This window comes from Pinus tabuliformis, chromosome 1_1, assembly GCF_031772625.1.
Source record: "Pinus tabuliformis cultivar Carrire ecotype Pingquan chromosome 1_1, CPIR1, whole genome shotgun sequence".
NCBI classification, from domain to species: domain Eukaryota; kingdom Viridiplantae; phylum Streptophyta; class Pinopsida; order Pinales; family Pinaceae; genus Pinus; species Pinus tabuliformis.
The window spans coordinates 95,954,499-95,978,724 of NC_142297.1; the positions used below are offsets into that span (position 1 = coordinate 95,954,499).

The 24,226-nt window shown below is 41.9% G+C and overlaps 1 protein-coding gene across 1 annotated transcript in view; it reads right to left on the reverse strand.

Moving 5' to 3' along the window:
* The window catches only part of TPR2 (Tetratricopeptide repeat (TPR)-like superfamily protein), a 194,937-nt gene that overhangs the window by 140,429 nt on the left and 30,282 nt on the right, over nt 1–24,226 (reverse strand). The window lies entirely within an intron of this gene.

Sequence of the window (24,226 nt, forward strand, 5' to 3'; positions counted from 1 at the left end):
GGGTATTGCCTCGCTTGGAGCTTATATCTTGTGTGCTCTGTCTTATTATGATCTCCATTATTTTGGTAATTACTTGATGAAAAAGATCTAATAAAGTAATAAAAGACCAACTCACATCACAAGTAATTATCAAGTAAAGGAAAACAATCTATAATACATAAGTGTCCTGATTTTCCATCAAATATGAAGGGGGAAAATGCTCTGGGGAGATGGTTAATGTTTCGAGAAGTCGAGAAACATCTAACAACCATCCTCATGTCCAGCCTAATGAGTAAGCCAAAGTGAGGGCCTCCATGCTAATTAATGTTTCGGCCATCTTTTGCATTTGAACATTTTTTTCATAGTGGCCATTTTATGCTTTTACGTTTATTGCAGCTACATCAACCTCCAGGGCAAAGTTTTCAACCCAAACTCAAGGATGAGGATATAAGGGTGCCAATCCCAATGAAACAATGACCACAAACCCGAAGGATGGACGTGAAATAAGGGAACTGGTGAAATGTGGTAAGTATGGGATGGTTATGGACACGCTACTTCAATTCAAGTCTCCCAAGTAGTACCCCTCCTATAACCCTAGGGCCTAAGAGGAGGTCCCACTAGACAAGGTCCAAAACTAACCCCCCTAGTAAGGTGAGAGAACAATTTTACAGTCAAGATTGGTCAATCTTCCGAATCACCCCTTTATCCATATTAGAATGCCCAAAACATTAATTAAAAGCACATGATTGCAAAATGGTTGAAGTACCTACTGAGTGGTGACCCACCTTCTTTCAAGAGGAATGACAGAGTGTGAGAGGTATCAAAGCGGTGCAAATGGTGGAGGAATGTGGCATATCATCTTATATGGATCAAATGTAGGGTTGTTGGTTAGTTGGCCGTCCAAAGCAAGAGAAAATTTTCCTCCTATGGGGTTACCCACTTTTGGTGGGTAACAAGGCCCAATGATGGTGGACTGTTGATGTTAGAAATCAACACTTAAGAAATTTTTCAACATTAGAAAAAAAATTGAAATGCAAGAAGCAAGGCCAAGGTTATCAGTCTAAAGTTCTAGACAAATAAGCAATAGAATTTTTGGAAAAAAATTATTTTTCTAAATATATAAGATTACAAACATGAACAGAAACACAATCCGGAGACCCGTGTAAAAGATATGCTTTAATTACAAGGAAATCAACTGATATAATGGGGTTGATCCCCTTTTATATTATTCGCGAGGTGGTTGTGGTACCATTACAATGTAACTACTTTATTTGAATATGATCTAACTATGATTTTATTATATTACATCATGTAAGCCTTACACTCTAACACTCCCTCTTAAGGCTTATAGTACAATTAAAAAACATCAGCGAAACCATTTTTTGTTGCTTGGACTAAGTAGGGCTCCATCAAGTTGCCTTGTAACCTTCGTTAAGGTGTAGCTCTCAAGCTGAAGCCTTCAATTTCTAGATTCCACCTCCCTGAACTCCCAAATCACAAACGTCTCAAATTAAATTGGTGGATAGCAACCCAGAGGCATGTCTCTTAACCTCATTATTGAGGAATAATATCCAAGATCCACAAACTCCCAAACCACTGGGCAATAATCCATGTTGAACATCACCTACACTTGATCCCTTCCTTGTTTACGTATGGGCCTCTTAAACCATAAAACCGTGATTTTCATTACCCTTTGTTTTGATCAGGCCCAGATAAAGGCTTCTCTGCTACAAATGTAAAGGTGTTGCCTTTTTTTTAATTGAGATTATCGTCATTTTTTGAATCTTTTTTAGGGGAAAAATCGTGATCTATTTTTATTATCCTTTGTTCTGATATGTCCCAGGGCTAAGGGCTTCTCTGCTACAAATCTAAAGTTGTTGCCTTTTTTAATTGAGATTATCATCATTTCTTTAAACTTTCTTGAGGGAAAATGGTTCATATCGGATCTCATTTCAAACATATTCTCGAAAAGAAAAATTACATATATAGTCTTCTAAAAAATGTATTTCCTATCTCTGCCCTCTTATTTCAAGAATAAAAATTGTCTATGAGTCTATATATGTTTACTTTGGATAATCATACCAAATATTCAAAATACTTTCAGATTCTACAAACTCTTGTTCATCATTTGCAAACTCATGTGTCTCAGTCACGTCTTTCCCACTCAAAAGCATACCACATTCTGTCTTCTCAAAAATGTTGTTAAATTTGGCAACTAGGGCCAAACTCCACCTTGGACAACTCATATGATGCAGCTAATATTTTTATTGGATTCCTCTTTCCTAGAAGTGTAGGATTGATCTAAAGATCATCTCATTCTGACTATAAATGGAAATATGAATTTATTTCTATTATGGACAAATTGTCAAGGTCGGCCAGTAAACTAATATAGGCTCACAAGCACACAAGACATGTCTTTTCATCCTCAATGTTGCATCTAAATAGAAGGAGCCTCTTCCTCATTTGCTCACTCATCATCACTCACATATCTCTCTCTCTCCTCATCTAATTGGGTGTATGGATTTCTAGGCAGCCTCTCTCCTCCACACGTGCGAAGGGCAAACTGTACTTTTCTATTTCATGCGTTGACCAAGTTGCACGAAGTTTGACTAACATTGACTGAGCAGCAGTTGACCTTGTTTGACTGCGACTTTTGTGGGGATATTTCTATTTGGGCAAGCCGTACTTTTGGGCACAGAAACCGAGATTTTGTGTTGTTTGACCAGCGTTGACTACAGCAAGTTTGACTCAGCGTTGACCAAGTTTGACTGATATTTTCTAGACTGTTTTGGGCTGATTCAGGCTATCCTTGAAGGCCGAGTTGACTGGGTTTGACCGAGCTGATTTGGAGGTGTAATTCTGCTAAGTTGACCAACGTTGACTTTCTGGTTAGGGCATCCTGTTGACTGCAGTTTGACTGGACAGATTTGACTATGATTGGGCAAGTGAATTTTGTATATTGTACTCTCTCTCTCTGCTAAACTTTTGAAGAATAATAGGAAGATTTGATCAAGGGTTTTCCCCACATTGGGGTTTTTCCCTGGCATCTGCCAAATATTGTGTCCTCTTGTCTTGGCTTGTCTTCTGGTTATTATTTATGTTCTATCTGCATTTTACTGTCATGTTAATGTGATCGCTAATCTAGAAATTGATAATGGGCTAATAAGAAAATTGTAGTAAAATTGCTCTTAAGCATAGAACATACCATTTTTATCTAAAATTAACATGGTATCAGAGGTAAGGTGAAGACAAAGCCCAAGTAAGAGTGAAAAGAGAAATCACTGAGATCTATTGATTAAGGACAAGATTCAATGGCCTCCACATCCTACTTCAAATCTGATGACAAGCTTCATGATAAGTGGATTATCGTGCATGGAAGATGTCCCTTGATTTGACTTTAGAAGAGCAAGATGTTATGGACTATGTGTAGGGAAAGATTACTGAACCTCCTTCAAATGCACTGGTTGCTGCTAAGACAAAGTACAAGAAAGGTGAAGTCAAAGCCAAGAAGATCATCAAGGATTCTATTCATAAGCATTTAGTTGCTTACATCTCCGATTTGAACACATCAAAAGAGATATATGACAAGTTGGTTGGCATGTTCAAAGCTAGCAATGCAAACCAAGTCCTCTTTCTCAAGAATAAGTTGAAGGACATAAAGAAGGGAAGAGGTGAAGATATCCAATCCTACTTCATGAGGATTACTGACATCAAAAATGATCTTCTTTCAATTGGAGAAGTCATTTCTGACATGGAGCTCACTCTCATTGCCCTTGGAGGTCTCCCGCGTGAATGGCATGTGTTCAACACTACTATCCTCAACAATGACAGGATTCCAGGTTTTGAAGAATTGTTGACTAGATGTACTCAAGAAGAGACAAGGATGATGTGTTAACGGGAAAGGTCTCTATTCAGAACGACCCTATCCCACTGAGGTGTGATAGTGACCTCAGAAACAAACAGAGAAAACTACTTTTGTATTCTTCTTTATGAACTATAAACGAAGAGGAATAGGATGAACCAACCTGTGTCTTGCGCTAGTCCTTTGATCCAATCTCTCTCCTCTTTGACAGCTTTCAGCTACCTGCTCCCTTACTTGCCCAACTTCACCAAGTTCCTGTAAGATCACAGAAGAAGGAAACTACACAAAGACATGGATTTATATTCATAAATAGCTTAGGATCATATTTAAGCTAAACATACAAATGTAACAAACATCAATCGATACACAAGCATGTAGGAGAAACTCAAATAGTTTTATTGATAAAACAAGAAGATCCAGAAGGAGTTACAACCGATGATTCCTGATCCAGCGTCAACCTCCCAGAATAGAATCCCCTCTTCACCTCCAACAAAGCATAAATCACCCAATACTCTTATATCTATCTCGAAACCAACAGCAATTCTCTGCAATGTACAAAATTCCAGCCTCTGGATCTCTTGGATGAGGGATCCATATATAGATGTATGCAAAGAGGATGAGTCAGCTCATGAATTGATTAGTGGCTTCTCTCTGTCAGTTCTTGCTTCCACTTGGAGACTGAGAGCCTCTTACTCATCACTGGTCGAATTCAGTGAGGCAAGTGTCATTGGAGAAGATTTTGGAAGCTTCCATTGTCTCTCCACCTCGTGGAATGACTCTGCCACTTGTCATTTCCCGCTCAACGCACCCTGGTAGTGCATTTAGGTGCGTTGCAACACACCTAGCTAGTGTATTTGGGTGCTTTGCAACGCAGCTAGCTAGTGGAGCAGCTGAAATGATCCTGATTTGACTAGTTCTAAGCAGCTTCTGGTGGAGAACTTCTGGGAGAAGCTGTAATTTGTTGACCTTGTTCCTTTAGGGGCCGGAACAACACTTTTAGGGACTTAGGATCCCTTGGTTTATGGACATTTCATGCTTAGAGCTGTAAGGCACAAAAATGTCTATAACAGTTGCCCCCTAAAGTATGAGGTCGTTTATCGGGTGAAATGCTTTATTAGGAGGATCCGAAGTTCTTTCAATGCTGGGAGGAGACCTGTAATAAGATACAATACAATACATTATCTTCATATTGTTTTCATGATCTAGCTGAGGCGGGCATTCCCATGCTCAGCTTTATAAATTCATTTTCATGTACATAGGACAGACAATCGTCTGATGGTAGACTGATGATTCTGATGGAGTCATCATCTTTTTGGTAGGATGATTATCTGTGCTGCAATATTGTACATTTCAATGTCTTTATTTTTCCTGAATATATATCGTAGCCCGGATGGATGAAACTAGATCCGGGGTCTTCAATCTCGTCCGATCTTCACTCGAAGTACAATTCGATCCATGTGAGAAATGTTTTGAAGTCGAACATGGAAAGAAATCGCTTGATTACCAGTCAATGATGTAAACTGTTAACAAGCGCGAGAGGAATCACCGATAATGATAATGACCCTCAAGGTACTGCAGTACAATTCACGTGGTGTGAATAAAGGACTTGGCGTCAAACACCACGCAAAATCTTTCGGTCGAAGGTCATTGACGTATACCTGTCGCCGGAAGTGAGAAACTTGCCATTGAGGCATGCAAGCTTCAAAGTACTGAAGGGGTTGTTCCTAGATCAACTTCTTGGATAATGAGTTGATGTCGACAAGAAGCAATCCGTCAAAGGAGGGCCTTAATGAATCCCACATCAATGACACGGAACGGAGAAAATGATTTTGATGGAGGTGAAAACAATCTGATGATATATGGTTCAGGGTGGCGGTCATGAAGGAATGAAGTATAATGTATGGTAGTGGATGGGACACAGGTGACTTCTCTGGATGACTTCTCTTGAACATGTCGGCGACATTTATGTGATGGATTGGTAGCATTTACCCCAAATGTGGATGGTATGGCGTGACCATGGTGATGTGACCGGTGAATGAAACAACCCAACCCGACTCAGGTACGGAGTGGAAGTGTCATGTTCAAGAGCGACTTGCTACCAATAAAGTTTCTTTGAGTTTTCTTCCCAATTTTTCCCCAGTCATTGCTAACCAGTACCTCTTTATTTTTGTCAAGCTTGAGGAGGATAACATATGCTTGTTCTATAATTTGCCCTTCAGGCAAACCCATCGCTATGTTTTAACGAGCCTAGCAATAGTGAAACTCGTTCTCGCCTAAAGACAAGTTTGTCGCTATTAATCTTTTTAACGAGTCTAACGACAAAGATAACTCAGTCCTTTTCATTTTTAGAGAGTCTAAAAAGGTACGTAAAGGTAACTCCGAAGTTCCTTTTTCGTCATCTAATCCCTTAAGTCCGAAAAAGTATAAAACAATACAGAAGGGATGAATTCTCGATAGTTTTAACGAGCCGAACAAAACAAGCGCTCGATCTTTTTGTGCAATAATCCCTCAGGTCCAAAAAGATTAAAATCTAGAGGAGGGATAGCACTTCCTGTTGCTTTAACGAGCTGGAAAGCCAAAACTCGGCAATCTTTTCATATTTTACGAGTCAGATGAAAAGAGCTTAAAGAAGACTCGTCTTTTGAGGAACGAGTGATAAAATGGGTAGCAGCTGATTCCAGGTAAGGTTTGGAATTTTCCAATCACGGCAGTGTCACAAGGATGGCTAGTAAAATCACTCTTCGCAGTTGTTCCTCAAAATGGGTAAACAATCAAATGGAGGTGAATGATCGGCCAATGGAAAAGTGGAGGTGACGGTGCAAACACGACCAAGGCTTTAATAGCTGAAAATGCTTCATTCACGGTGGTTATTTACCGGGGGATAGTTCATTTTTTAACGAGCTTAAACGCGGGTGGAAACATTTGCTCAGATCTTATGTTTCTTTTTTAACGAGCTTGAACTATGCGCTAAAACTGCTCGATTAATCCAGTCATATGTGTTAACACCCAGGTTGTTCCCTTTGACTCCCAAGGGAATACGGCCGGGGTAACCACTAACCAAGCTTTGGATTACAGTTTCTAGCCAAACTGTAATCAGAGAGGGCTCTCTCTTTCAGATTTGTCTCTGTTTTGTGAATATTTTAGGCTAGTTATGGATTCAGTGTTGTTTAAGGTTTTTTGGTTGAGTGATGTCTTTCTGTACCTAAGGTGGAAATCTTCAGATAGTTTAGTCCATTGGGCAATGGAGTCTGTGGCTATAGGTTGACTGAAATATTGAGTGAGATTGTCGAAACTACAGGGCCATTTAAATATTTCATGAAACAAACTTGAAATTGTGATAATGAAACATGATTAACCAGTGGAAAGCAGTCAAGAATTTTCCACTGAGCTGGGTGTGAGGAAGAAATATGTTGCACAGGAGCAGATTCTGAATTCCTGAACAAATATCACTGTGAAAGGTATAGTTTAGAAGTGCAGCAATTAAGAATTACACCTTATTACTATAACCGAAGAAAAACATTTATAACAGCATAGATTGAGTTCAGGGTATTCTGTGAATAAATCCTGGAACTATTCTTTTTCTTTGCCATTAATTATGAAACACAGAAACATGAATGAGCTATGAAGAGATAACTAAAACACATAACGAAGAGTTTTTAAGGAGAACTTATTGTGCCATGAAGTACGCAGGAATCCTGTAATATTCAGCAAAACACCACAATGCCTCAGATAACGCAGAGCTTTGGAAATTCCATCAGCTTTTGTATTAATACTCTGGAAATTTACAACATAAGAAACTCTAGAAGAGAAATCCCCAACCCCTGCAAGCTTATGCGAGGGGGAATATATACAACCGGTTACATAAAATATCTGAACTGCTGAGTCATTTGAGAAATAAATACGTTCACCAACTTTACAGAATAGCAGATAAGGAGTTATTACTGCTCTTAAATACAAAATGAATGCTCTTTAATACTGTCAGAAGTCTTTTTGACCTTTGGAGGCCACTGAGTCGGCTGAAGGTACGCTGTCAAAAAGGTGCGTATATCTTATCCTTTGCTTGCTGCCGCTGTCTTTTGCTGAGTCACTTTTCAGCTGTCTTTAATGATGTTTGACTTTTGCTGAGCTGTAGCTGACTGGGATGGAACATCTGAAGTTAATGTGGCAAAATTTGGAGCATTGCTTGCCACCAATCCTCCCTGGGCATTTGGTGTCTTCTGATCTTCACCAAAGTCTCATCTGCTTCAGTATATCTGTAGAAATTAGGAGGAGTCTCAAAAAGGTGGTGGATTTCATTTTCAATAAAAAATATATTTTCAAGTTTTTTCAGAAGGCTCTGCCCTGTTGGAGGCCCTGCCTCTTCAGAAGTACTGCCAGATGCAGTAATTTGGTTTTCAATATAATTTGACATTCTGGTGGCATATTGTTCTCGAGAGATTAGTCTTCCTGCACCGTCTAGTAGGCTGGGCAGTCCCTTTGCTTGCAATGCTCCCATCTTGGCCTTATACTCATCCACCTCAGCCTGGATTTCATAGCACTTCCTCTCCACAGTTTGTACATAATTTCTGAGAGTGAGTACCTTTTTAACTGTAAGGACAGCCTCTGTTCTGTTGACAATATTGATGGCTGCCAGTTCTTCCTTTGTCTGTCTGTTCAAAAAATCTATCAATCTGTTGGCCAGCTCCGGCCTGTTTCCCAGCACTATTCTGGCCTTTTGAATCTCTGTCTGTGCTTGGCCAATCAAATCCATCTGCTCATGTACAGTCTTAATTGATTTCCATTGCTTGGTGATGGTTTGGTCAATGCGGGCCCACAAAATTCTTTTGATTTCTGCTATAGCAGTCTCTAGCTTGAGCTCTTTCTCCAAAATCTTTATTTTTTCTTTCAAGGCCTTTATTTCTCTGCCTTGTTCTGCCACAGTCATTTTAGATTTATCATATTTGGCATCTAATTCTGCCAATTTTTCCTTGGCCTCCTTTAACTCATTGGCCTGGATCTCCATATCTTGAATGGCCTTGGTCAGCTCTTCCATGCTTGCACTGGAGTCCGGAGCGGTTGTCTTTGCTGCTTCTGTTGTTGCTGTTGCTGTTACAGGGGCCACTGCTGCCTCTGTAGTTGTTGCAGTAGTTGAAGTGGTTGGAGGAGCTTGGGATGTGGATTCCCCCTGCTTATCTTGTAGTAAGCCTTCAAGCTCTTTCTCCAAATCAAGGACCTTTTGGTTGAGCTGCATTATAAGGTCCAGCTGCTCATCGGCCTGCTTTGCCTGCTGTAATTCTGTTGTTTGAGGGTGCTCTGTGGGCAGCAGTCTCAACCTCTTCTTCAATGCATTGAGGTCATCCTCCTTTTTCTTCATAAGGGCCCTTACACCCTTTGGATCCTTAGGATCATGTCCTAGGTCGATAATGATGTCCTCAAGTGATTTTATTCTGTTGTCTTTGGCTAGGGAGGACATTCTTTCAAAATCCAACTGCATGTTGGTATTCTTTAGTGACTCTTTTAATTCATGGGCCATGGTTGCCCTGTCCACCAAGGTTGCATAGACCATCTCTCCAGTTTGCTTGTGGAGTTCAATTTGGTCCATGGGATGGAGGTCTTTTGCCATGACCTCCACCCTTGTCTTCACATAATCAGCAGTTGATTTTGGAAGGGGCACTGTAGGTTTGAAATGACTGAGGATCATTTTCTCCTCTTGAATGTCATATACAGACATTAGCCTTTCTTTCTGGGCTGGTGTTGCATTTAGAAATTGTTTGTAGACTTCCACCCTCAACAAGTCATTCTGTGCCTTTATTTGCTTGAAAGAAGCCTTAGTGCTTTTGGGCTTCTTGCTCTGCTGAGAGGAGGAGGACACCTCCAAACCAAGTTGCAATCCTTGCTCTTGCCGAAAGGAGCTTGTACCTGTATGTTGGCTGCCCTCCCTGTCTTTCCTTGAACTGTCAAGGACTTCTTCAGTGATGTCTTCTACCTCTGGAGAGTCAACCCTTTGCCTTTTGGCCTGGGGTTGTTGGGAGGATCCACTAGCAGGAGTGGACTCTTCTCTATCTCTTTTCATACCCCTCTCCTCATGTGCTGGGGTCTGCAAAATTGGTGCTACTGGTGGCTCAGTTTGTGGAGGAGGGGTGTGCTCTTGTTGCTGCTCTGGTTGCTGCCCTTGTTGCTGCTCACTTGAGGGGGCAGGCTTTTCTTTCACGGTTTCTTCTTCAGCACCCATTATTCCTTTCCCTTTGTCTGTGCCTGGTGCTGCTGTGGAAGATATCTGTGTGGTTGGTGCAGCTGCTGAGGCCGAGGTACCTTCTCCTACTGGCTGCGGTCGCTTGAAGGGTACCTGCTGCACAGAATCTAGGTCAAGAGTCTTTTCCAAATCCTTTACATTCTTTTGCATTAACTCTTCCTCAGTCAATTTCTCAACTAATGTATCTGGCAGCCATTCTTGCTGATTAGCATATTTTTCAATATGAGGGTACTTGCAGTGCTCATAACCTAGCAGTCTGTATTTGACTCTCCTAGCAGTGATGAAGCCTTCAGGGTCATAGGGAACCCACCGGAAGCTTTTTGAGAGCATGTACTTGTCTTTGAGGATCAGTTCAGCATCTCGCCAACCCTCCTTTTTATTCATGATGAAGGGGCCCAGGTGGTGTTTGAACTTGAGATGGGCTTTCTTTTTGGAGCTGTGAAAGTGAGTGAGATCAGAGTGAATGAGCTGTCTATAATACTCCAAGGCAAATATCCTCATGGGCACATATTTTGGGAGCCTGTAGGGACAGAGCTCACAGCCATAGATTCTGATGACTGTATGATCTTCATATAGGTACCAATCACCTATTTTGTAATTCTTGGAAAGCTGCAGGACTTTCTGCATATCAAATGATATTCTGGGAGGAGGGGACTTCATTAATAAACAAGAGACTGGGTAAACAAACTGATCAATAAATTCACAATACGAATATGGTGAGTTTTGCACTTGATGGAAGACAGATGTCCAGAAGATAACAGATCTTCTTTCCCCTCTAGAATCCAGCTTTTTAATGTAGCATGGAAAGGCCTCAGACTGATAGTACATGAAAAGGTGATAGATATAAGATGAATACTTGAAGACACCCTGTCTGTCCACTTTGCACAACTGATCATGAATCTTGTTAGCTATAAACTTGGCAAAATTATATTTGCGGGCAGGGGGTTGGCCTGGGCTGTAAGCAGCTAAAAATACCAGCATTGTTTCATCCACATGCTCACTGGTTCTGTATCCCAGCACGTAGGCAATCATGTCCAACAAAAGTCTGCCTACCTCAGTAAAATAGACATCCAAGTAGGGAGGTGGCCCTGTAGGCTGGCGGTCAGGCCTCATAAATGTCCTGGTGATTTTCTGAATATCCTCACTGGACATCTTGGCACCAGTGTCCAGCAGATAATTCATGGAGAAAGGGAACAGCAGCTCAGTCTGATTGAAATTAAGCATCTGGTTAATGGACTCAGCATTAATGTAAAATAGGATGCTCCCAGATGGAGACTTTACAGCTCTGTGTTGCACATCATAATTTTCAGCACATAGGCGAATAATCTCTGGAAAAATATTGACAGAGGGGAGACAGTAGTGTGGCAGATTTGACTCCCATATCCCATATGTGTCCTTGCCATTCAGGTAGTCATCTCTTAATTCCCTGAAGGTCTGCAAATGGTCCCTATCAGTCACACAGTCTTGGATAAGGTAGTCCCTGTCAGCAAGAGGCAAGGACTCCAGGTCTTTATTTGGTGCATTTAAAGGAGCAACACTGAGGGCTGTGGGTGCAGGAGCAGCCATTATGTAATCTGAATCTGAACAAGGTGAGTGAAAAGGTATGCAAGGTTCCTCAAGGCTTAAGTGACAGGCTTACTGTAGATAATGCTTGAAATTTTCTTCAAAGTGGAATAAGCAGGCTTGGCAGACTTGTCTCTGCTGTTTTTTGGTAAGTTCACAGGGATTGTGAATTGATGAGGATGATTGCAGAGGGTATGTAAGATTCAATTTGGTGAAATTGCAGCTGGGCCTCCACCCGGCAAACGGGAACAATGTCGAGCAACTCGGGGCTAAATTTGTAATTTTCAAGCCGTGAATTATCGTTTGAATATCAAATTCATGGAGCTGGGGCAATGTAGGTTGATTTAATTGCAAATTAAGTAGTAGACAGTGTGCAATTTAGGATTTGAACGATGCTTATTGGAGAATTCGCAGAGAAATGGCATGCATTGGCGAAACAAGGAACTTGCGATGAATACCTGGATAAAATAGCTTGGAAAGCCTGCGGGCTGAACAGTGAAGGCTCAAGGTAGCCGAGTTGACGAGTTCTGACGGTTGCAATTTCAAATTTGGAGGTTGGAGGCGACCCGGCGATGAAACGGCGACAACAACTCTGTCCTTTACACTCGAAAATGACATAAAAACGGCTAAAACCGCGTTTTTAACGACGAATTCAGGCCCAAAGGGTCATTGGCGCCTTTCCGCCGATGACGTCAGCATGACGTCATGGCGGGCCCGGGGTACGGATGGTGACGTGGACGCTGAGCTGGAGGCCAGCGTGGACGGACACGGTGGCGGGCGGAGGCGGTGGCAGGGCTACGTGGAGGGCCACAGGGCGCGGGGCGGGCGGAGCGGCATTACGTCATGGTGACGTGGGGGCCGACGTGTAGGTGACGTATGCAAGGGAGGTGGTAACGGGGATGGTGGTAAGCGGTCTCCCCGCACCACCTTTGGGCAAAGGCGGTATCGGGGAGGGGGGCTCCGAACAACCCCGCCGCTTGCCACGCGTCCTGGGTACGGCCCCCAATACCGCCATTTCCCCGGAGGTTAAAAGGCGACGGGTCGGGATCTGAGATTGACCGCCCACCGTTGGATCGGGGGCGGCGGACGATCAACGGTTGGCGGGTATTCTTGATCAAAGGCGCAGTTTCGGGTTGGGTCCCGCCCAACTATTAAAATATTCAATTTAATATTTGTGGCGCGGGACTATAGGTTTTGGGGTTTTTGTGGGTTTTTCGGGGTATGAGTTAATCTGTGGGGGGAAAAGGACTAAAAGTGGGTTTAAGCAGAGGGAAAGGGGTTTTTGATGAAATTCTTTAGGAAAAGAGGGGAAATGATGGATTAGGGGGAGGTTATTACCCTAACCAGAGGTTAGAGTAATCCCATGACAGGGTTGACCATAGTCCCTGGTGGACTAATGTCTCCCTTAGACAAACTTATTTAGCTATAGTGCTAGAGGGGGGATATCTATACATTGCTTGGGGTTTATACACCATAGTGTTTATAATAGTAGGGAAAAAGGGGAACATAGGGGATTTAGATAATAAGGAGTTAGGGGTTAATATGAGTGGAAAAGGTGGATGAAGGGGAAAACACTAAGTTTATATGAAATCAACTTAGCTTAGGAAGTAGATCAAAATGAAAAGAATTTTAGACAAGAAATGTGGCTCTTAAAGAAACAAGAACCAACATAAAACCTTGAATTCTTTCATGAACACAACTGGTGCAGGGATGTTAGTGATGAATGTGAAAAGGGGGAAAAGGAAGTTAGACATGCTCCATTGTGTTGCTGCCAAGTGATGGAGAAGAGGACCTTCCCTATCCATTGATGCTTTCTTTATTTTGACCAGCAAGATTCAGTTGAAAGGAATGACATTTCTGCAACCCCATCTACCTACCCATCTACTTGCCTAGCATTTTTTGTTTCTTCATGGAGGGTGCATTTGGACTTGCAGACCCTCATGTGCCTTTTCTTTTCCATTGGCTTTTTCTTTTGATTTTCTATCTAGAATTACCCTTATTGCTTCCAAGGCCCCAGATTAAGCAGTTGGGAACCTTAATTCCCTACCTAACTATTGGTCTGCCAAGATTAAGCAGTTTGGACAGACTTCTTTCTCTATTCTACAACAGAAAATTGAAACATGGCATGATCCAGATTAGGCTGTTGGACCATCCATCAAAATTGAGTCACTACCAAGCTATGTACATAGATTGTCCTCTTTTGGAAATATGGGATCTTTGCATCACCAAAGCAGAGCATATTTGGCACTTCCATTTGCCAATCATGAAATATGAAACCTATTGGTATAGGTATCTAACAATATGATAAGAATGTCTCATATAAAAACGGCAACTTTTAGATTTTTGCCCCACATCCTTTCTTTATGCAAGTTTGGTGACGACTAGTCCTACAAGTTTAAAGGGTTAGAGGTCCTAAAAATTTAAAAAATAAATAGTCGCCGCTCGCTTGCATGCCAAAAGGTTTGCATGCCCCCAGGTATAAAACAGAGTTTCAAAATTACCCCTCAATTTGCAGACAAAACATTTGTTCTATCAGGAGAGGCCTACCTCTTACAGGTTACCCAAAGATTGTTCTATTCACACAGCAAATAAAACACTTCTTCGGCGATGTCTACCGAGATAAACAAAGGTGAGTGACGACGTCTGCCAACTCACATAACTTTGACAAGAGAATCTTATTCTAGAATAACCCCTCTTCCACCGACGGACGGGGTACAGACTAGTCATATTCTCCCGCGGAAACCTACCCTATACCCGAAGTTTTCCTGCCGAAGCAGACCAGGACGCATGCCCCCTGGGTTTCAGTCATATCCCTCCGAATTACTCGCGCTCATCGGGAGGACGGACTGGGAATTGAGACATTTCTTGCGTGAAGAGACCATTTAGGGACGGTATATGACTATTTGCTATGCGTGATCCGGGAAATGAAAGCTGGTCCACGAGCTTGACCACTCTTCTATCGTGCGGAAAACACATTACTCTAAAGAATGAGGAGACGATGGCTCCCATGCAATAAATATAGTCTCGTCCAAGGAGTAGGTTATAATCCAAGGGTCCTTGAACGACCATGACGTTCATGCGAACTGTCTTCCCTCTCAATGTTATGGGCACATCGGGAAGGATCCCTAAAGGTCGATTGGTTCCTTTATCAAAGCCTGTCAGATTTCTCATTTCAGGCAACAGCGATGGCGAACCAAGCGCTTTACAAGCAATAGAGGAAAGGATACTCACAGAAGACCCCTCATCTATGATGGTACCAGCCATGACCATTCAATATATTTGAACGATAATTCAGAATGGTATGCTTGCTGGCAAACGGGGTCTGCCTAGTTGATTCCAGTCGAAGGATACAACTAGGTTGCTTGGAGGTGGGACCGAGTAGACGGCCGGGTATGGCTCTGACAAACTTCCTTCCTGCGGTAAAGGAATGGGTGGATTGCCCCCATGTTCGTCGGAGTCTGTGTTGATGAAGAGAATTTGGACGGTGTCATCCTTGTTCTCTTCAGTGACTGTATCATCCGAAGATAAAACCTCTGAAGGCAAGACCGGGTCAACTGCCGCCTCGACCTTTTGACTTTCGTCTGGTATGGATTCAGTTGGTTTATCTTCAATGATAGGCGCTTCAGCCGACCACTTGAGCGGGCCAGCTGGGTTCTCAACTAGTGACGGACTTGGCAAGAGTTTTTTATATCCAGGAGGAAGTCGTAACAGTGAAACCGGACGATCATCCAAAACTCTTTTAGCCTCGTCTAAGAAGGGACAACGATGGAGGGCATGGTCGCCTTCGCACAGTTTACAAGGAAATCTAACTTTCCCTTTTTGTCCTGGGGCTTCACTTTCACTAGTTGACGGTGTGCTTTCAACATGATCTCCAGAGATTGATGACACCGGATTGTGCAAACGAGGAGACCAGTCCCTTAGTATCCGGGGGATGCAAGGACAATCTCTGTGAAAGTGGTCTCCTCTGCAAATGACACATGGTGATTTAGGCATGGTCGGTGCTGTGTGTGGATTTTCGTTAGACGACACTCGTTTTCCCCCATTCGCCTTTGGCTCCTTCTTCTTTTTCTCTTTCTTCTTCTTTTCCTTCTTCTCCTTAGGAACTTGGCCTTTAGCTTTACCAGTCCCATCGAGCGAAGAGGAAGGAGGAGAGGAAGAATTAGAGGAAGTAGAAGGCTGGTGGGTAACTCTGGACTCGTCTAATTGCTGATTCGATTGTTCAGGAATAGTGGTGTTCTGAACGACATTGGTTGAGAAGAGCCATACTGGCAAGCCAATTGTCAGTCCTGGAAGCGACAATGTGGCCGTATGGGGCGCACCAACATCTCCCCAAGAGGAGAAGGGACTAGGATTTCCACCAAGGGGAATTCCTTGGTTGGTAGGCTCCATTTTCTCAACCCAAAGATCGACATAGGAAAAGGGTATGAATATTCCGTTTAAAATAAATTTTAACACGCTTTGACACAACTTGTTTTTTCAGTTTTAAAGAGTCGAGAAAAAACAAAAGATGACTCTAGTCTCCTTCGATTTTTAATGAGCCTGAAGTGACAAGTGCTCAGATGGACCTTTTCCGTTAAGGAGTCTGAAAAGGAACGAAAGGGACTTCTCTGGAGATCTAGGTAGAGGGAGTACCAAACCAATCACAAAACTGCAGAATACTTTTTAAGGTACGGCAGTCAATCTTCCCGAATGCTATGTTCGGTGCATTGCGATCAGTAGGGCGGCCGACACAGCTTCCTATGGATAAAAGGTTTTAAGCCTATAGGGGTCTCCCAATATATACTCGACGGTACGTGGGAGCACAAGTCCGTACTGGCACTTATCGTCTCAAAGTGGAGGAATCACCCAACCATCAGTGAGGACAACAGTTACCAGGCTTTACGACGTCGGAATACGTCTCTAGCCTAGACCTCTAAATGTTGTGCGTTAAGTTACAAAGCGTTGTTAAGTTCATTGAATTTATTTTAAGTTGATCTTTCTTATGAAGTTTGCCTTTTGGGTTCACCACGAGATGTAGATGTAATTCCTAAAATGCAATCTAAAGATGATAAGCAAGCTTTTATCTCTTTTCAGCAATGAAAATCCTAGCTACAAGGGGAAAAGAAAGACACAATCTTTTCTCAAAGAGCAAAGAGCACACTGTAAATGCACTTTTCCTAAATCAAGCCAAACAGACTGTCAATATGCAAATGCACATGTGCATGTATTTGTTTTTCACTTTCTTAATATTGATGCCTAAAAAGAAAGTTGTTGTACAAATTTGAATTCGTTTTCAAGTGAAAAACACAAACAAGCTTCTTTTCGAAATCAAAAGGTAGAGACGATTACGACACTTTATGATTTTGAAATAAACACTTGTTTCGACACTAGAAATTCACAAATTCAAGCCAAAGGCAAAAGTAAAAGCATAATCAACTGTCAACAGCAAATAAACTTTCTCCTATGATTAAAATCGACACTTGCGACAGATCTAAATCAAAGGACGACAGTATGACTATTCTACTTTTGCAATGGGAAACTGTAAATGACGTAACAAACACACAAAAACATATACAGTTTCTTTTATACAACTGAGGCGGAATATCAGCAAAGAAAAGGGGTTTTTAAACAGACACACCCACTGATTACAGGCTGCAAAAATCAGAGACAAAACTGAAAAATTGAGCAAAGAACCTCAGCTGCACAAGGCTAGGCTGATCAACGCACCTGCTACACAGAGAAACTGGATTGCAACGCAGGTTGCCCTCTCGGGAACTGTGCTGAAATGCAGGAACTCTTCACAGCACCTGCGCTGGGGCAAAAACAAGAATTCTATCCGGGTTCTGGGTCACGGTTTGCAGTTTAATCTATGGTTTTTGGTCGAGTAAAAGCAATCAGTAATGCACAATCAAATGGTAGATTTAAAAAAGGTTTAAGAGCTATCACAAAGGGTAATCAGATCATTTGTGAATCAGCTGTTCAAATCATAAACAGATCCAATGAATGGATTGAAGTAGCAGATGTCTACTTTGCATTTGTTAATGGCAAATGCAGTTCGATTGCTACTTCTAAGTTTATGAAACGAACAACAAGAGAAACACAAACTAACTAACTAGACACGATCCCCAGCGGAGTCGCCATTTTGTTAACGGGAAAAGTGTCTATTCAGAACGACCCTATCCCACTGAGGTGTGATAGTGACCTCAGAAACAAACAGAGAAAAGTACTTTCGTATTCTTCTTTATGAACTATAAACGAAGAGGAATAGGATGAACCAACCTGTGTCTTGCGCTAGTCCTTTGATCCAATCTCTCTCCTCTTTGACAGCTTCCAGCTACCTGCTCCCTTACTTGCCCAGCTTCACCAAGTTCCTGTAAGATCACAGAAGAAGGAAACTACACAAAGACATGGATTTATATTCATAAATAGCTTAGGATCAGATTTAAGCTAAACATACAAATGTAACAAACATCAATCGATACACAAGCATGTAGGAGAAACTCAAATAGTTTTATTGATAAAACAAGAAGATCCAGAAGGAGTTACAACCGATGATTCTTGATCCAGCATCAACCTCCCAGAATAGAATCCCCTCTTCACCTCCAACAAAGCATAAATCACCCGATACTCTGATATCTATCTCGAAACCAACAGCAATTCTCTGCAATGTACAAAATTCCAGCCTCTGGATCTCTTGGATGAGGGATCCATATATAGATGTATGAAAAGAGGATGAGTCAGCTCATGAATTGATTAGTGGCTTCTCTCTGTCAGTTCTTGCTTCCACTTGGAGACTGAGAGCCTCTTACTCATCACTGGTCGAATTCAGTGAGGCAAGTGTCATTGGAGAAGATTCTGGAAGCTTCCATTGTCTCTCCACCTCGTGGAATGACTCTGCCACTTGTCATTTCCCGCTCAGCGCACCCTGGTAGTGCATTTAGGTGCGTTGCAACGCACCTAGCTAGTGTATTTGGGTGCTTTGCAACGCAGCTAGCTAGTGGAGCAGCTGAAATGATCCTGATTTGACTAGTTCTGAGCAGCTTCTAGTGGAGAACTTCTGGGAGAAGCTGTAATTTGTTGACCTTGTTCCTTTAGGGGCCAGAACAACACTTTTAGGGACTTAGGATCCCTTGGTTTATGGACATTTCATGCTTAGAGTTGTAAGGCACAAAAATGTCTATAACATGATGGAAATGGACATGCCTCCAAATAGAAATGATCCTACTACATTCTCCACTCGTGCTAAAATAAAGAACAATGCAAGTTCAAAGAAGCAATGTCAAGGAAGACCGGAATTCAATGAGGGAAGGAAGGGAAGATGCTTCATTTGTAACAGGTTTGGCCACTATGCTAGGGAGTGTCCTAATAAAAGGGCTACACCTCGGGATGATGACAACAACAATCGCAACAATTTCAGGGTCAACAACAATCAAAAGAACGACAGGTTCAACAACAAAGGAAAAAGGAATGCTCCCGCTACTCAACATGAAAATGGTCGACCGCCCAAAAAATCAAGAAACTCCAGGTGTGATGAATCTAATGTTGAAGATAGCAAGCAAAAAGGATTTTATCTTATATCTGTCCTCTCTACTGCCTCTCCTCCGGACACCTTGGGAAATTGGTTAATTGATAGTGGTGCCTCAAGGCACTTCACTAGGTACAAGGAGACTCTTTCAAATCTGATAGAAAAGGATACAAATTTGGAAATTATCCTTGGAGACAATGCCACCTATCTCGTGAAGGGAGTTGGGAATGTTACTCTTCAATAGAATCAAGGTAACACCGTTCATCTAGAAGAAGTACTATATGTACCCAATCTAAAGAAGAACCTGGTATCTATCTCGGCAATGGAAGACAAAGGATTCAATGTGGCATTCATCGATGGAAAGGTACATGTTTGGAAAAGAAATTTTAAAGAAGCATTTACTCTTGTATTCAGGGTTGATAGCTTATATCAAGTTGGAAGAAGTCCACTGGGAGCTATGTCTTGTGACACATCTCTTCAATCCAAACTATGGCACCTAAAGTTTGCTCATCTTCATTATAAGGCTCTACCCGATGCAAGGAAGATGGTTACAGGTATGCCCGAATTCAAAATAGAACATGAAGGTGTTTGTCAGGGATGTGCCGAAGGAAAACATACAAGGGGCCCATTCCCCTCAAGTGGTAGCAAGACTACTGACATTTTGCAATTGGTTCATTCTGATCTATCTAGTATATTGCCTGTGACATCTTTGGGGGGATATTTATATTATGTTATCTTTTTGGATGACTTCTCTCACAAAACTTGGATATATTTCTTGAAGAAGAAGGACAAAGTGTTCACGTGGATCTGTTCTTTCAAAGCCTTGGTTGAAAATCAAACATGGAAGAAGATCAAGATATTGAGGACCGATAATGGAATCAAGTATGAATCAAATGAATTCAATGACTATTGTAGAGAAGTTGGCATTAAGAGGGAGACTACTACCGCATATATTCCTAAACAAAATGGTGTTGCTGAAAGAAAGAATCGTTCTATTATAGAAGCCACTCGTGCCATGCTACATGATCAAAGCCTTCTGAAGTTCCTATGGGGTGAAGCTGCCAACACTGTCGTGTATGTTCAAAATAGATGCCCACACCAAGCGTTGGACTCCAAAACTCCCAAAGAAGTTTTCACCGGTAAGAAACCTGATGTTTCTCATTTTAGAATTTTTGGTAGACTTGTGTATTTTCATGTGTCGAAAGAAAAGAGAAGCAAATTGGATGCATATGGGAAGAAAGGAACATTTGTGGGCTACAGTGAAGCTTCTAAAGCATATAGAATCTATGTGCTTGGTCAAAAGGAAGTAGAAATAAGTCATGATGTCACCTTCGATGAAGATGCTGCCCTTGGGAAGAGTAGCAACCTTCCTATTCCAAGGAAGGACAAAGAAGCAGACATAGGAAAATAGGGTAGGAAATGCAGGATGAGTCAATAGCCGATGTTGAAGAACCGATGGATCCCATTGATCCACCTCCTCATGAGCCCTCCTCCTCAAAAAGGAGACGCTCATGGCTGAGGGGAACTCTCGAAGATGTCGAGAGACATATTGCACCTAGGAGGACATTTTGGGAAAGTAAGAAGCCGAATAGGTACCAAGGGTACTTAACTGCCATGAGCACCATTATTCAAACTTAGCCTTGCACATTCAAAGAAGCTATGAAGCACCAAGTATGGAATAATGTTATGAATGAAGAGTATGAATTGATTATGAAGAATGATGTATGGGATGTGGTCCCTAGACCCTAGGAAAAATCTATTGTCACCTCTAAATGGCTCTACAAGATCAAGCATGGAGCAGATGGAAGTGTTGAAAAGTTCAAGGCCAGATTTGTTGCTCGAGGCTTCTCTCAAAAGGAAGGTGTGGACTATGATGAGATATTTGCACCAGTTGCCCGATATACCACCATCCGTTCAATTATAGCCCTTGCTGCCTCACAAGGATGGAAACTACACCAAATGGATGTGAAGATCGCCTTCTTGCACGGTTCACTTAAGGAGGAAGTCTATGTAGAACAACCTGAGGCGTTCGAAGTCCAAGATCGAAAGACACATGTATGCAAATTAAAGAAAGCCCTCTATGGGTTGAAACAAGCACTTCGGGCTTGGTATGAGAGGATCGACAGCTATCTAATGGGAGTTGGGTTTTACAAGAAGTGAAGTTGGTCGGAACCTTTACTTTAAGGTTGAGAATGATAGACCTATCATCTTGGTACTTTACGTGGACGATCTCTTTCTGACAAGTGTAGACCCTCTCATTCATCAATGCAAGAGGGAGTTGGCTTCCGAGTTCGAGATGAAGGACCTAGGACTAATGCATTATTTCCTAGGTTGGAGGTCTGGCAAAAGCTAGGTGAGATTTTCCTTTCTCAAGGAAAATGCATTGTGAAGCTACTTGAAAGATTTGGGATGGTGGATTGCAAGTCCGTGACTACTCTGATGGAACTCAACTTCAAAAAAGCTATGTGGAACATTGGAAGTGTTGTTGGGCCCGATTTGGGAAATCCTTCTGAGTATTGTCAACTCTTGGGGGCCCTGATGCTCTTAGTGAACTCTCGTCCGGACATATGCTTTGCAATGAATACGTTGAGTCAATTCATGGTCGGGCCTCATCACATACATTGGATTGCTGCCAAGAATCTTTTGAGATATCTTCGAGGCACAATCACCTATGGATTGAGATACACTATCAGGGATGTGAGACTCCATGGTTATTCTGATACAGATTGGGCTGGCAGTGTGGTAGACCGTAAGAGCACATCTGGATGTTGCTTCTCACTAGGTTCTGCTTCAATATCCTGGATGAGCAGGAAGCAGAAATCGATTGCTTTGAGCACCGCTGAGGCTGAATATATTGCTGCTAGTATGACCTCCTGTGAAGTTGTTTGGTTGAGGAAGCTCTTTAGTGAGCTGTTTGGACATGTCTTGGATACCATTGTGATCTTTTGTGACAACCAAAGTGGGATTCGCCTTTCTGAGAACCCCTTGTTTCATGACCGCTCCAAGCATATTCATATCAGGCACCACTTTATCTGGGATATTGGTACAACAGGGAGCAATAAGGCTCCATCACATTGGGACTGATGATCAAGTCACTAATATTCTTACGAAGCCCCTGGGGAAAGTCAAATTCTTAACCTTCTGTGAACGAATTGGAGCCATGGTGAGACCCTCTTATAAGGGTCCCGTATGAGATGGATATTGAGCTCTGGGAGCTCTGGGGGCTTGGGGTACTTCTTGGAGCGATGAGCGACCATAGGGTGAGTGGTTCACCTTTCCCTAGTGGTGTGTTGTGTACAAGGTGAGTGGTTCACCTTCCCCTGAGATACCCCATGTTGGTTTATATATGCATAGGATGAGTGGTTCACCTTATCCTGTCAGTACATCTCATCTGGCCAATGAATAGGAAATGAGGATATGGACCATAGTACTACCAATGGACGCATCGTGTACTACCGTACTCCCTATGCTAGGATGTTTGATATTGATCTGGGATCAATGGAGACTAACTTTGGGTCAATGGAGAGTATTTTGATAAACTCTCGATTATTGGAGACCGACTTCGGGTCAGTGGAGAATGGTATGACACATTCTTGATCATTTCTTCTTCATTATTTCTTCATGGTTCAGCAGAGCAGAGCAGAACAGAGTATAACAAGAATGTTAGAGATGGTACAAATTGACAAATGGTTTGGCAGGTGGATTTCACCCAAAAGAGGGAGTGTTAAATGTAGCAACTAGAGCCAAACTCCACTTTGGACAGCTCATATGATGCAGCTGATATTTTTATTGGATTCCTCTTTCCGAGAGATGTAGGATTGATCTAAAGATCATCTCATTTTGACATGTATAAATGGAAATATGAACTTATTTCTATTATGGACAAATTGTCAAGGTTGGCCAGCAAACTAATGTAGGCTCACAAGCCCACAAGACATGTCTTTTTCTTCTCAACATTGCATATAAATAGGAGTCTCTTCCTCTTTTGCTCACACATCATGACTCGCATATCTCTCTCTCCTCATCTGATTGGGTGTACAGATTTATGGGCAGCCTCTCTCCTCCACACGTGCAAAGGGCAGACTGTACTTTTCTGTTTCATCCGTTGACCAAGTTGCAGGAAGTTTGACCAGTGTTGACTGGGCAGCAGTTGACCTTGTTTGACTGTGATTTTTGTGGGGATATTTCTGTTTGGCCAGGCCATACTTCTGGGCACAGAAACTGAGATTTTCCGTTCAGTTTGACCAGCATTGACTGCAGCAAGCTTAACTCAGCATTGACCAAGTTTGACTGATATTTTCTGGACTGTTTTGGGCTGATTCCCAGCTGTCCTTGAAGGCCGAGTTCACTGGGTTTGACCGAGCTGATTTGGAGGTGTAATTCTTCTAAGTTGACCAGCATTGACTTTCTGGTTAGGGCATCCTGTTGACTGCAGTTTGACTGGACAGATTTGACTGTGATTGGGCAAGTGGATTTTGTATATTGTACTCTCTCTCTATCTACTGAACTTTTGAAGAAAAATAAGAAGATTTGATCAAAGAATTTTCCCCACATTGGGTTTTTCCCTGGCATCCGCCAAATATTGTGTCCTCTTGTCTTGGCTTGTCTTCTGGTTATTGTTTATGTTCTATCTGCGTTTTACTATCATGTTAATGTGATTGCTAATATGGAAATTGATATTGGACTAATAAGAAAACTGAAGTAAAATTGCTCTTAAGCATAGAACATAACATTGTTATCTAAAATTAACAAATGTTAACTCAAATTTCCATGTCTTTTCCATCAATGCACAATCTTCTACTCTATCTTTGACCATGATCTTAACATGACAGCGGCTTGATTTTCTCCAAATTTAGCAGCAGCAAATTATTTCACAACTTTATACTCTCGATCTCTCTGCTCTAATGCCATGCTATTTTTTTACATATACAAGAAAAACATGATAAAAAATGGACCATGCGGACTCATGTAGAAGATATGGTTTTACTATAAGAAAGTCAATTGATAGAATGGGTTAATCTCCTTTTATATCATTGACAAGGTAGTTGTGCTGCCATTACAATGTAACTACTTTATTTAAATATGA